General features: G+C 37.1%; 1 non-coding gene across 1 annotated transcript; it reads right to left on the bottom strand.

The window, feature by feature from the left end:
• Positions 1–3,784: 3,784 nt before the first annotated feature.
• On the bottom strand, positions 3,785–3,912 carry LOC118344360. The gene has a single exon (XR_004798133.1). It is a non-coding gene; the product is annotated as a small nucleolar RNA snoR2/U65 (small nucleolar RNA).
• Positions 3,913–12,124: the final 8,212 nt, after the last annotated feature.

The following is a 12,124-nucleotide window of genomic DNA, read 5'->3' as shown; positions in this document are numbered from 1 at the left end:
CTTTGGTCATAAATGCTGGCTAGATTTTGTTAAATATATATCCATTTAGTCTCACTAGCTAGTTACTGTGAACATCTATGCCCAACCTTTTACGTGGTATTAGGTAGGTTATATAGAATTTCTTATACTTTATTATATGCTTTTGCTTTTCATATTTCGTCTTATTCATTTTTATTTATGTTTAATTAAGTCCTAATTACATTGTTTCTATTCTTACGGGATCATGAAATTAGCATGTTAAGCATAAGTGAGTTTAAGATTTCAAGTGTTGTAATTAGGAACATACATACATACATATATATATATATATATATATATAAAATCTAGCTAGCATCATCCCCATGCATGTAAATAAGGGATATACAAGACAGGCATAAAGTTCAATAAAGTGGAGCAGCAAAGGCTAGCAATTAAGAGGGGAAACACAGAAGGAGATGACATATATAATTTTTGGGCAAACTAGCTTCTTTTGATATCTCCTTCTTCTCCTCCACTCCCCCTACTCCTTGTAATGAAGAGCAATGGAGGATGAGAGATTGTAATTTGTACACACTTCATTGTAGATTTATATATGTTTGACTCCGGGAATTATATAGGACTCATCAGTGTTGAATCACAACTTCATAATAGTTTGAGTTTCTTTTATTTTCATATATTTTCTTTTATTTTTTCAATGTAACACCAATCTAAAATCTCATGCTTATAGAAAATATATCTCCACTGTGACCACTATTTAAGGGTAATCTGACTAATTCGAGTTTAAGAATCATCACTTGCACATGTATCTTGAAAGATTGATAAGGCTAATTGGATTTAGAGAAATATTAACTTAAAGTAAATATAACTGATTTTATAATTATGATCGGAAAATATGTAAGTATGGGCCCTTTCAACTCTTTCCTTGTTCCCATGCACATTTTAGGTTTAGTGTGTCAATAGACAATGATGGTAAATTTTGGACATAGATCACCCATTCGTATGTTGTCCCAATGAATGATGATAGTAAGAGAAAAAGTAAAACAAAAAGTGGAATCAATCGCACATGCACGACACAAGTTTACATGATTCTACTACGTGATTATATCTGTAGAACTATCTACGGAACTGCAGAGGATCATAAAATAATTTAAATAAAAGCAATCATTGTAAATGTTTATTACAAATTTAGTACTATATGAAAAACCATATAATTGATGCTTACGTTGATGCTTGGTCCTCATTATCAACAAACTTTTAGCTTACATTGATAATGAAGCTGGATGATCATCCAAAAAAAGAATTGAAAAAATTGAGTTAAATAGATAATAAATTAATACAAACAAGATTTCAAGTTTCAAGTACCTTATATATAAATTTATCTTCAAGGTTAATCGATTGTACGTATTCTTCTAACTTCTGGATGTCACTGGTTTGGTCCATAACCAATTTTGGATGCAAATGAGGGTTTCAATAGTCTCTGGAGACAATGAACTCTTAAAAGGATTCAAGGTGTGTCTTTTAGTACTAAATGTGGAATTTGAGACATTAGTGCAAGTTGAGGTGGCTAACAAGTTACGTGCTACCTCAATAATCTAAAATATTAAAATTGGATAAGTTTATTATCAAAAACTAAATAAACCAAAAATGAAAGAAGTTATGACAAGTGGATGTTCAAGACAACGTCACAAATAAAATGGTAAGTCTAAGTGCCCAACTAAAACTAATCACATTTGGAATGAATGATAGGAGAACTTACATGTGGGATCCCTTACATGGTTTGTGGGAAATGTTTTGATCACTCATAATGTTTCATAGAAGTTGTGAGGGTTTATATTTAATTAATTGCACCTCTATTGGCTAAAATCTGGTAGGTCGTAAGATCTGTGAGTAGCACTACCAATGTCAATTATCTTTTTTTTTTTTTTTTTTATATTTTGAGCAAGTGAGGATTACATGATACAAAGTTTGAAGGGGTGAGAGCTCCCTACAATCTTCCCAAGGCCAACATATACAACACGAGAAAAAAAAATAAAAAAGGGATTTGAAGCCAAAAAAATTGGTTCCCACTCATTTCCCGCAAAGGGAAGCCGCTTGAAGCGGTTTTTACATTGTCTGATAAATAAACTATAGAATTACAGCTAGAAGCTACAATGGAGAGTTGTGGTGCTGGATTTTGATCGTCTGGACCGGTTGAAGGAGACTTTTATGACCATTTTAACTTGATCTTTGGTTAGGAAAAGCGGGAATATAGGATAATAGTAACCAAAAACTGTGTCGAATCGCCGACGAAAGACCCATCTCTAAAGCATTAATTCTCACCCCAAACAACCATAATTACAATAAAACCTCTATTATCTCTACAAAGGCATTTGTATCCATTTTTCCTCTTTTAAAAAGTAATAATCTTCACTTAAATGATGGGGAAAGAAAAAAATGCCTCAATACAGGTTTGCTAAACTATAATAAAATGTTGAAAAAATTAAGGGTGCTACACGCACCATATCCCCTCCCCACCCCCCTCCCCCGCATCCCGAGGGAGGGTACCCCGCCTAGCGAATTCCCAATCTACCCCGCCCCCCGCCCTTTTGAATAATGAACTACAATCCACTAGGCCCAACAATTAATTCTGGGTTTAAAATTGATCAAAAATACATTTTTGGACCTAAATTGTAAATTTAAAATTTTAAATATGACCATATTTTAAAAACAATAGTTTTTAAATTTGCTAATGCATATTTTGTGTAAGTTGTAGTGTAGTAATCCTGCCAAGGCAATACAATAGTCTCATATTGCTTAAGTGTGGGACTTATATTGTGAATGAAATCTATAAAAGGTCCACCCTACCACACTAGCACTTATATAAAGTATTAACTAAAAGTTTTACTTAATACATATTACTATATTTATATATAGTAAAAATAATAAATATTTATAAATATGTATAGTATAATTTATATATATAAAAAATTGGGTGTAGGGCGGTATGGCCCCGCCCCTTGCCCCCGTCGATGTCTTACCCTGTGGGGCGGGACAAACGGGGTTAAGGCAACAGGGTGCGGGGTCCCGCTGCCCACCCCTAGAAAAGAGAAAAGGTAAACACTACACCATATAGAAATATAAATCAGAGAACCCTCCAAATCACGTAAAAGTACGTTAAAAGTTATCTATTATAGTTTACTACATGGATCATGCTACTTTGTCGTCCAGAATGTACTGTTGGGTGTGCCCCAATTTCATTTTTTTTTCAAACATCTTTAAACATTTAAAAAATACACAAATTTATTAGTAGTCACTTTCTTAACCATTAAGAAAAAAATTAAAATACACAAGCGGTTAAACCCAGGGGCAAATCTAAGGCATTTTCCTTGCTACATCCAGAGTGCCTGCAAAGCTGAGAGGAGCAGGTTGATTCTTCATAACATGATACAAAAAAAGTAGAGAAACCTAATTGAAGCATATTCTTTTCAACCAAAGTTGAGGTATTAGAATGGAGTATTTTGGTACCGGTACGTTTCAGTGTATGGGTAAAGCTACCATTTTCCTTACTACATCCAGAGTGCCTACAAAGCTGAGAGGAGCATGCTGATTCTTCATAACATTACAAAAATAGTAAAGACACTAACTAAAACATATCCTTGTCAACCAAAGTTGAGGTACTGGAATAGGATATTTGGATCCCAGTATATTTAGGCGTATCATTTCGAAATAGTCTTTATAGGGATAAATTAATTATATATATATATATTGTATTTCAAAATAACAGGAATGTATATGTAATTACATATATATATATAAATATTGATAAAAATGTAGTTGATGAAACCGGCTCCATGGACCAAGAGTATCAGATCCACAGATTCCTATCATAATACAAAATATGGAATCACTCTCGGTCCATTCATATAGGAGAAAATATGAATTAATTAATTAACCCCATCAGTGCCATCACTACCTTTTTATGATCACTCACTTTGATAAAAAAAAATAACCTTAACGTATCACACAATCCATGAGGTGGGCTCTCGAAATGAAATAGTCTCCTGGAGCTGAAACAATCAGCCCAAGCTAGAATTGAACGGTCACCAGTAGATGGGGTTATTCCAGCCCCGCCCCCCCCAAAAAACAAAGCCTAATGGCTGACCCTTTTTCCCTTCCCTCTCTTTCTCATGACTGGATCCCCTTCTCGACTCTCTCTTGCACACCCCTGGTTCGCACATCCCTCCCCTCACTCAGACTCACTCTCTCACACCCCTATCTCGTCTCTCTCTCAACCCCTGTATATATCTCTCTCCCACTGTGTGTGTGTGTGTGTGTGGTAACTTATTTCTATCCCTATTCTCTGTTTTCCTCTCAATTCTTGTCCTTGCAACGTAATAACCTCTACCCACAACCACTCTTCCTTGCCGTTTTATCACCACCAACGATAATATTAGGTAAATTCTTCTCCCTTATAAGTAGTATGTGTAATAAATTTCGAATATGAGATTTGTTAAAATTTGGTTCTTTGAATTGTTGAGAATATACTTAGTTGATTATGTTGTTAGGATGTGTTAAAATGAATTTAATATTCAAATGTTAGTGGTGGGTATTAACTAGAATTAATCCATGTTTACGTCACTATTATATGGATGAGTTTAGACACTATTTACGTTGAAATAATAAAGGAATAGAGACCGGTATATAAAGGAGGACTACTCAAATCAAGCACAAGATCAAAATCAAGCAAATCAAGCACAAGATCATGCACTTTGATTTTAGGAAATATTACTGCTGTAAATACTCTGTAACAACTGTGCAAATCACGGCCAAAAATCTTGTAACAGTCTTAGCATATTTTCAGCAACTTACCTAGAATAGCTTTCTCTATTCTTGTATATATTTCCTTCTAAGAGTCTGTAATAAGTGTGTAAGAATTTTCTATCGATTGCAATAAGATTTCTTTCTCTTCACAGCATATACTTTTCTAAACTTCATCATGGTATCAGGAGAGTCTCCCTCCACCGAGAATTCGATCCCTACCACTGAAGCCAACCACAATCCAATTTTTACACCACAATCTCCAACAGAAATCCCTCTTATTGCTCTCAATATTTCTTCTCAGACCAATGAAAAACTCACACCCTCAACTTTTCCCCAATGGCGTGCTCAGTTTGAAGCACTTCTCATTGGGTACAATTTACTTGACTATGTCACTGGTGAAAAACCCTACCCTAATGCCACCGATTCCTCCATCTCCACTCCTCAAAAAATTCACTGGATAAGACAAGATAAACTTATACTTAGTGCAATTTTAGCTTCCACCATTACCACCATCACCCCCTTCATCTCCATTGCCAAAACTTCTCAATAAGCTTGGCAAAAATTACATACCCTGTATGCGAGTAAGTCTCGCACCCGTGCAATGCAATTGAAAGAAGAACTCACTCTGATCAAAAAGGGAAATCAATCAGTTCAAGTTTACCTTCATAAAGTCAAAGCTCTTGCTGATGAAATCTCCCTCATTGATCATCCTATTTCTGAGAATGATCTCACCCTTTACATACTCAATGGTTTAGGGCCTGACTTCCGCGAAATCGCAGCTCCAATCCGTGCACGGGAACGGCCTCTTCAGTTTGAGGAACTGCATGTCCTCCTGGTAGGTCACGATGCTTATCTGCGGCATCTCGAAGCATCCTCCCAGCAACTTGTCACCTCAGCGAATTACTCAAATCGGAGCCATGGGTTCTCCTCTGCAGGTACGAACTCTAAGGGCAACTTGCAGTCATTTGGGTCTAACCGACCCAACTCCTCTTCATCACCAAATCAAGCCTCGGCCCAATATCGCACAAATAATGGCCCACGTGACAACAAGAAAAACAAACCCAATGGGCAGTGCAGGTACACACCCAAGTGCCAAATCTGTGATCAATTTGGGCATATTGCAAAACACTGTCCCCGTTTGCAATTTTCTGACGCAACAGCAAACTGTACATCCGCCTCACCAGTTCCGGACAACAAATGGCTCATTGATTCAGCTGCATCTCATAATATCACTGGTGATTTGGCTAATTTATCAATTCACACTGAATATGATGGCACTGACGAGGTTGTAATTGGTGATGGTTTAGGTTTGCATGTCTCTCACATTGGTTCCTTGGTTCTTCACTCACCTACACGAACTTTTCATTTAAATGATACTCTTTGTGTTCCTCATATCCGCAAAAATCTTATTTATGTTCATCATTTCACCACTCAAAATCATGTCTTTGTTGAATTTCATCCCTATTTTTTTCTTGTCAAGGATCAGACCACGGGGGCGGTTTTACTCAAAGGTGCCTGTGAAAATGTTGTCTACACCCTACCGGAATCAATGGTAAAATCTTCTCCAAAAATTGTTGCAAATGTGCATGAACGAACATCTATTGATGGGTGGCACAAGCGGCTTGGACATCCTTCCAATAAAATTGTTCATCACCTTGTCAACTCTTTTTCTCTTCCAATAATAAATGCAAAAGTTTCTCAACTTTGTACCTCTTGTTCCATTAATAAAGCACACAAGCAACCATTCCGTTCCACTAGTCTTCAAAGTCATACTCCGCTTGACTTAATTTATACGAATGTTTGGGGTCCTTCAAATTCGGTTGGTATTGATGGGTCACGCTATTATTTGATTTTTGTAGACCATTTCACAAAATATATTTGGTTCTATCCTATGGAAACTAAATCTGGGGTTAGCACAATCTTTCCTCAATTTAGACAGCTTGTTGAAAACCGTTTTCAAGCAAAAATCAAAACCATTTACTCTGATAATGGTGGTGAATTTATGGCTTTAAAAAAATATTTTTCTATTCATGGTATAAGCCATTACACCACCGCTCCTCATACTCCACAACAAAATGGTGTTTCTGAGCGTCGACATCGTCACCTAGTTGAAACAGGCCTCACTCTTTTACATGATGCTTCTCTATCCTTAAAATACTGGCCCCATGCGTTCTCCACCGCTGCTTATCTGATAAATAGACAACCAACACCTCTCCTAAACAACAAATCACCCTTTGAAGCACTGTTTCAACAGTCACCGAATTACTTGAAATTAAAAAAGTTTGGTTGTCTATGTTTTCCTCTCACCAGGCCGTATAACTCCAACAAATTTCAACCCAAATCAATAGCCTGCTTGTTTGTGGGCTACGCCTCGGCCCAAAATGCATACAAATGCATTGATCCAAAGACAAACCGGATGTACATCTCACGCCATGTCCTATTCGATGAACTGCAATCCGGTCTTCCTCAAGCTCCCGAAAACCCCTCGTCCAGCGATGTGCCTCGCATCAATGCGTCCGCTCCCACGCAACCTCCACCCGTGATTTCGGTAGGGCCAAGCACCATTTTGGCATCTCCAGGTAATTCCCCTTCTCCTTCTTCTTCTTCTTTCCGCAATCGGGATACTGTTCATGAGTGCCCTAATTTTTCTTCATTACACGACAATGGTATTTTTTCCTCTGATTCACACACAAATCTCATCACACACGATTCTTCTATACACAGTAATCCTTCATCCATGTCCTCTGATCCTCCTCTTCAGACCCTTACCCGAACTCACTCAATGACCACTCGGTCAATGAACAACATTCACAAACCAAAACAAATAAATTCTGTTACCAAACATCCCATTCCCAACACCATTGAACCAGCTCTGTGGGACAAGCACTTCGTGAATCTCATTGGAGAACAGCCATGTCTGAGGAACTGACTGCGCTCATGCGCCATGGCACCTGGGAACTCGTTTCCCCACCCAAAAACTGCATACCCATCGGGTGTAAATGGGTATTTCGTGTCAAACGCAAGGCTGATGGAACGGTTGATCGCTTTAAAGCGAGACTTGTGGCTAAAGGTTTCAATCAACGTCCTGGTTTAGACTACAAGGAAACCTTTAGTCCCGTTGTTAAACCCGCTACCATTAGAACAGTTTTAACGGTTGCTGTGATGCAGGGATGGTCCTTGAGACAACTTGACGTAGACAACGTTTTTTTGCATGGCCAGTTAGCTGAAACAGTGTATATGCATCAGTCTCCAGGTTTCAAAGATGCATCAAAACCGAACCATGTTTGTCGGTTGAATAAGGCCATTTATGGCCTTAAACAGGCTCCTAGAGCCTGGTACTCTGCATTAAAACTGGCCATCTTGGATCTTGGTTTTACAAACTCCAAAGCGGATTCCTCTCTATTCATTTATCAACATGGATCTGTTTTGTGCTATTTATTAGTGTATGTGTATGATCTTGTCATCACAGGCAGCAACAATCACTTTGTAACCCATGTCATTCACAAACTTGGCATTCGGTTCTCATTAAAAGATATGGGTCAGCTCCATTTTTTCTTGGGCATGGAAGTTATTCCAACCACCTCAGGGTTGTTTCTCTCTCAACACAAATATATTCTGGACCTTCTCTTCAAAACGAATATGACGGGTGCCAAAGAAGTTAACACTCCTCTGTCCACAAGCACCGCACTGAAGCTAGTTGATGGCACAACCTCCTTTGACAGTACTGAGTTCAGAAGTGTGATTGGTGGACTTCAATATTTGTCCCTCACTCGTCCCGACATTTTTTTTTCAGTAAATAAACTCTCACAGTTTATGCACAAACCCACAGTCACACATTGGGCAGCTGCAAAGCGACTTCTTCGTTACTTGAAACAAACACTTTTTCACGGCATCCATATAAAAAAAAATTCAACTTTTGATCTCACAACATATTCGGATGCTGATTGGGCGGGTAACTTTGATGATCGTACTTCAACTTTGGCCTACATCAGCTTTCTTGGATCTAATCCTATATCATGGAGTTCAAAAAAACAAAGAGCTGTTGCTCGCTCGTCGACGGAAGCTGAATATAGATCCCTTGCAAACGCTGCTTCAGAAACTGTTTGGTTGCTCTCCTTATTCAAAGAACTCGGGCTACCCATGAAAGCTTCACCCAAACTGCTGTGTGATAACTTAGGTGCCACTCACCTAAGTTTTAATCCTGTGCAACACTCTCGGATGAAGCATATTCAAATTGATTTACATTTTGTGCGCGATATGGTTCAACGTAGAATTCTCAATGTTCATCATGTAAATACTCAAGACCAACTTGCAGATTTATTAACAAAACCATTATCAAAACAGCGCACAGATCTTCTCAAGACCAAGATTGGCTTAGCCGATGGCAGCTCCATCTTGCGGGGGCGTATAAAGGAGGACTACTCAAATCAAGCACAAGATCAAAATCAAGCAAATCAAGCACAAGATCATGCACTTTGATTTTAGGAAATATTACTGCTGTAAATACTCTGTAACAGCTGTGCAAATCATGGCCAAAAATCTTGTAACAGTCTTAGCATATTTTCAGCAACTTACCTAGAATAGCTTTCTCTATTCTTGTATATATTTCCTTCTAAGAGTCTGTAATAAGTGTGTAAGAATTTTCTATCGATTGCAATAAGATTTCTTTCTCTTCACAGCATATACTTTTCTAAACTTCATCACGGTATACATGCTGCCCAACAACATGTCTGTAATCTAGAAATTTGGGATTTATCAATTTTGGAGGATAATCTACTAGGACAAGTGTAAATTTATGTTACAATTCCTCTTCGGAATAGCCTGTTCGAAGTTATCAATATAACAACCCCTCAATTATATTAAGACACGTAGGAAACTTGCCTAAATAAACACTACAGAAGCACACATCTTATTAAAACCCATCTGAAATGAAACCCAATTTTCCCCTACGAAACCAAAATCCCTTCCCCCTGCAAACATGCGAAACTCCTCCCTTCCCCTGTGAAACTGAAACCCCTTCCCCTTACAAACCTGCAAAACCGCTCCCTTCCCTTGCTAAATCGAAACCCCTTCCCCTTGCAAACTTGCGAAACCCATTTCCGAAACTTGTGAATTTTGGTTTGCTTGTAATACGTCGCTGCTGCGAAACCCATTCCTGAAGCTTGTGATTTTCAGTCTGCTTGTAATACATCACCGCCACCACAGTTTCCATCGCCCCCACAATTTGCCCATTTAATGGTTTGAATATTACACTTTCTAATTTTTTTTCTTGGTCTGCTTGTAATCTGGGCTAGCAAGTGTTTGTAAAAATGCTTGTAATTTTCTCTTGTGATAATTTTCTAATTTTCTCTTGGTCTACTTGTAATCTGGTGCTTTTTTAGACGCATTCTGATATGCATGTGTGATTAATATATTTTTTTTTGTTTTTATATTATGTAGATAAGTCCTTAAATGCAATATGATGTTTTAAAAATTTAAGTTGTATATAATTATTGGTTTTGTGATTAATGTGATAGAAGGGTTGTAAAGCTTTTGAAGCTTTTGAAGCTTGTGATTCTTAGGATGACAAAGATTTAAGCTTGTGATGGACTACATCCAATTGAAGTTGTTAATATTCAGATAGCAAGCAAGGCCTATGGCTATTGATTTTAGGTACTCCAGGATGTGTTGTTTCTAAGAAAATCTCTTATTTTGATCTCTGTTATGCAATTCAAATTGGACACCAGCTGTGGATCTTAGATATTTTCGATGACTTTATTACTTTGGTCTGAGATTGGATGGCCAGTTTTGTTAGTAATAACTGTGATATGCTGTGATGTGCCAAAAGGTTGTAAAAATCATGTTATATATCAAGATTTTGTACTTTGATGGCATAGTGTATCATTTTTTTATATTATAGAAGGACTGTATTTACTAGTTACTTCTCCCTTTGGTTTGATATAATGTTTCATTGCTCAAGATTTTGGAAGATCATGATAGTCAAATGGCAGAATAAGGCCTCATTTGGATAATGATAGTGGGGAAGCTAATTATTCTAAAGAAATGGTTGCATGCTAACTAAAAAATAATAATAGAATTTTTAACAAACAACGTGGAAGCCAACACGACTAATTACATCACATGTTCATTACAAATAAGTTGTCCAAAGCTAAAGCTAAAACAACTTACATGAGTCGAAGCACTGCCAGACATACACTAATATTTTTGGAATACATAAGAATTACAGCAAAATTGCAATAAAAAACAATCACGATGTCAACAACGCTTTTAAGGTTCCCTTATACCTATTCTCCATTGCTTTATATTTGGCTTGTTTGATCAAATGATGTTCATGAAGTAACCTCTCATTCCTTCATTGAGCTAACTCTAACGTCATCTTGCAACATGAATTTTATTCACTTCCAAGATCAATCCATTCAGAAAAGCCACATTGTTTACAGATCTTATAGTTTGGACATTTGTAAAATCTTCTGCCAAAATTATTACCCTTTCCAGAGATTTGGAGCTTCGATAGAATGCTTATCCAAACTTACTTTGTCTTTCCTTCTTGAAGTCCACGAACTTGAACTTGAACTTGAATGAGAACCCAAACTTGTCATTTGCTGAAAAATTAGGAAGAAAGTAAGCATATATGGGATAAAACTCAAATCTAATGTCAGAGAACCTCATGTCAAATGCCAAAATGAACAACTTAAGTGAAGATGAATTATCTTAAAGACATCTAAGAAAAGAACAGTAGCCTAGTGGTCCAATCTAGAATGATATTCATCACACAATAGAAAGCAAAATGTATACAAGAGCATTCCAAAACTAAACAAGAATTAAACAAGTTGTATTGTGAAGGTAATATGGAAGAAGAAAATATCACATTCCAAAGAATAATCCAAATTGGGATGGGTGACTGGTGGAGATCTGTATCAGGAAAATGAACATTATTATCCAAATCATAGAAAAAAAAAATATAAAAGGCTACAAAAGAAAATAATGCAAATGTTCCCAAGGTAGAAGTTAAATGACTTGTATCAGAGGGTCAATCCCAAACCCTTGGAACTATATAGTAAAAAATTAAAAAAGAAAATAAGAATATATCTTAAACAATTAAGGAAATGAGTTTTCACCTTCGGATAAATAAAAAACAGAGGTTTTCGGCACAATACCCAAATCAAAATTAGTTTGTCGTAGTACCCAAATCGAAATTAGTTCGTCAATGGAGCTCTAAATTTGGGATGGGTGCTTGGGGGTCGATCTCAATCTGTCACTGCTTGGGGGGTCAATCTTCATCTTTCATGGCTCGGCAGAGTCGAGCTAAGGGTTTGGTGAGGGTTCTTTGGTGGAAGACAAAGAG

Source organism: Juglans regia, chromosome 13 (assembly GCF_001411555.2).
Source record: "Juglans regia cultivar Chandler chromosome 13, Walnut 2.0, whole genome shotgun sequence".
NCBI lineage: Eukaryota > Viridiplantae > Streptophyta > Magnoliopsida > Fagales > Juglandaceae > Juglans > Juglans regia.
Note: the sequence above shows the minus strand (reverse complement) of the source record. Positions and strands in the feature narration are given on the sequence as shown.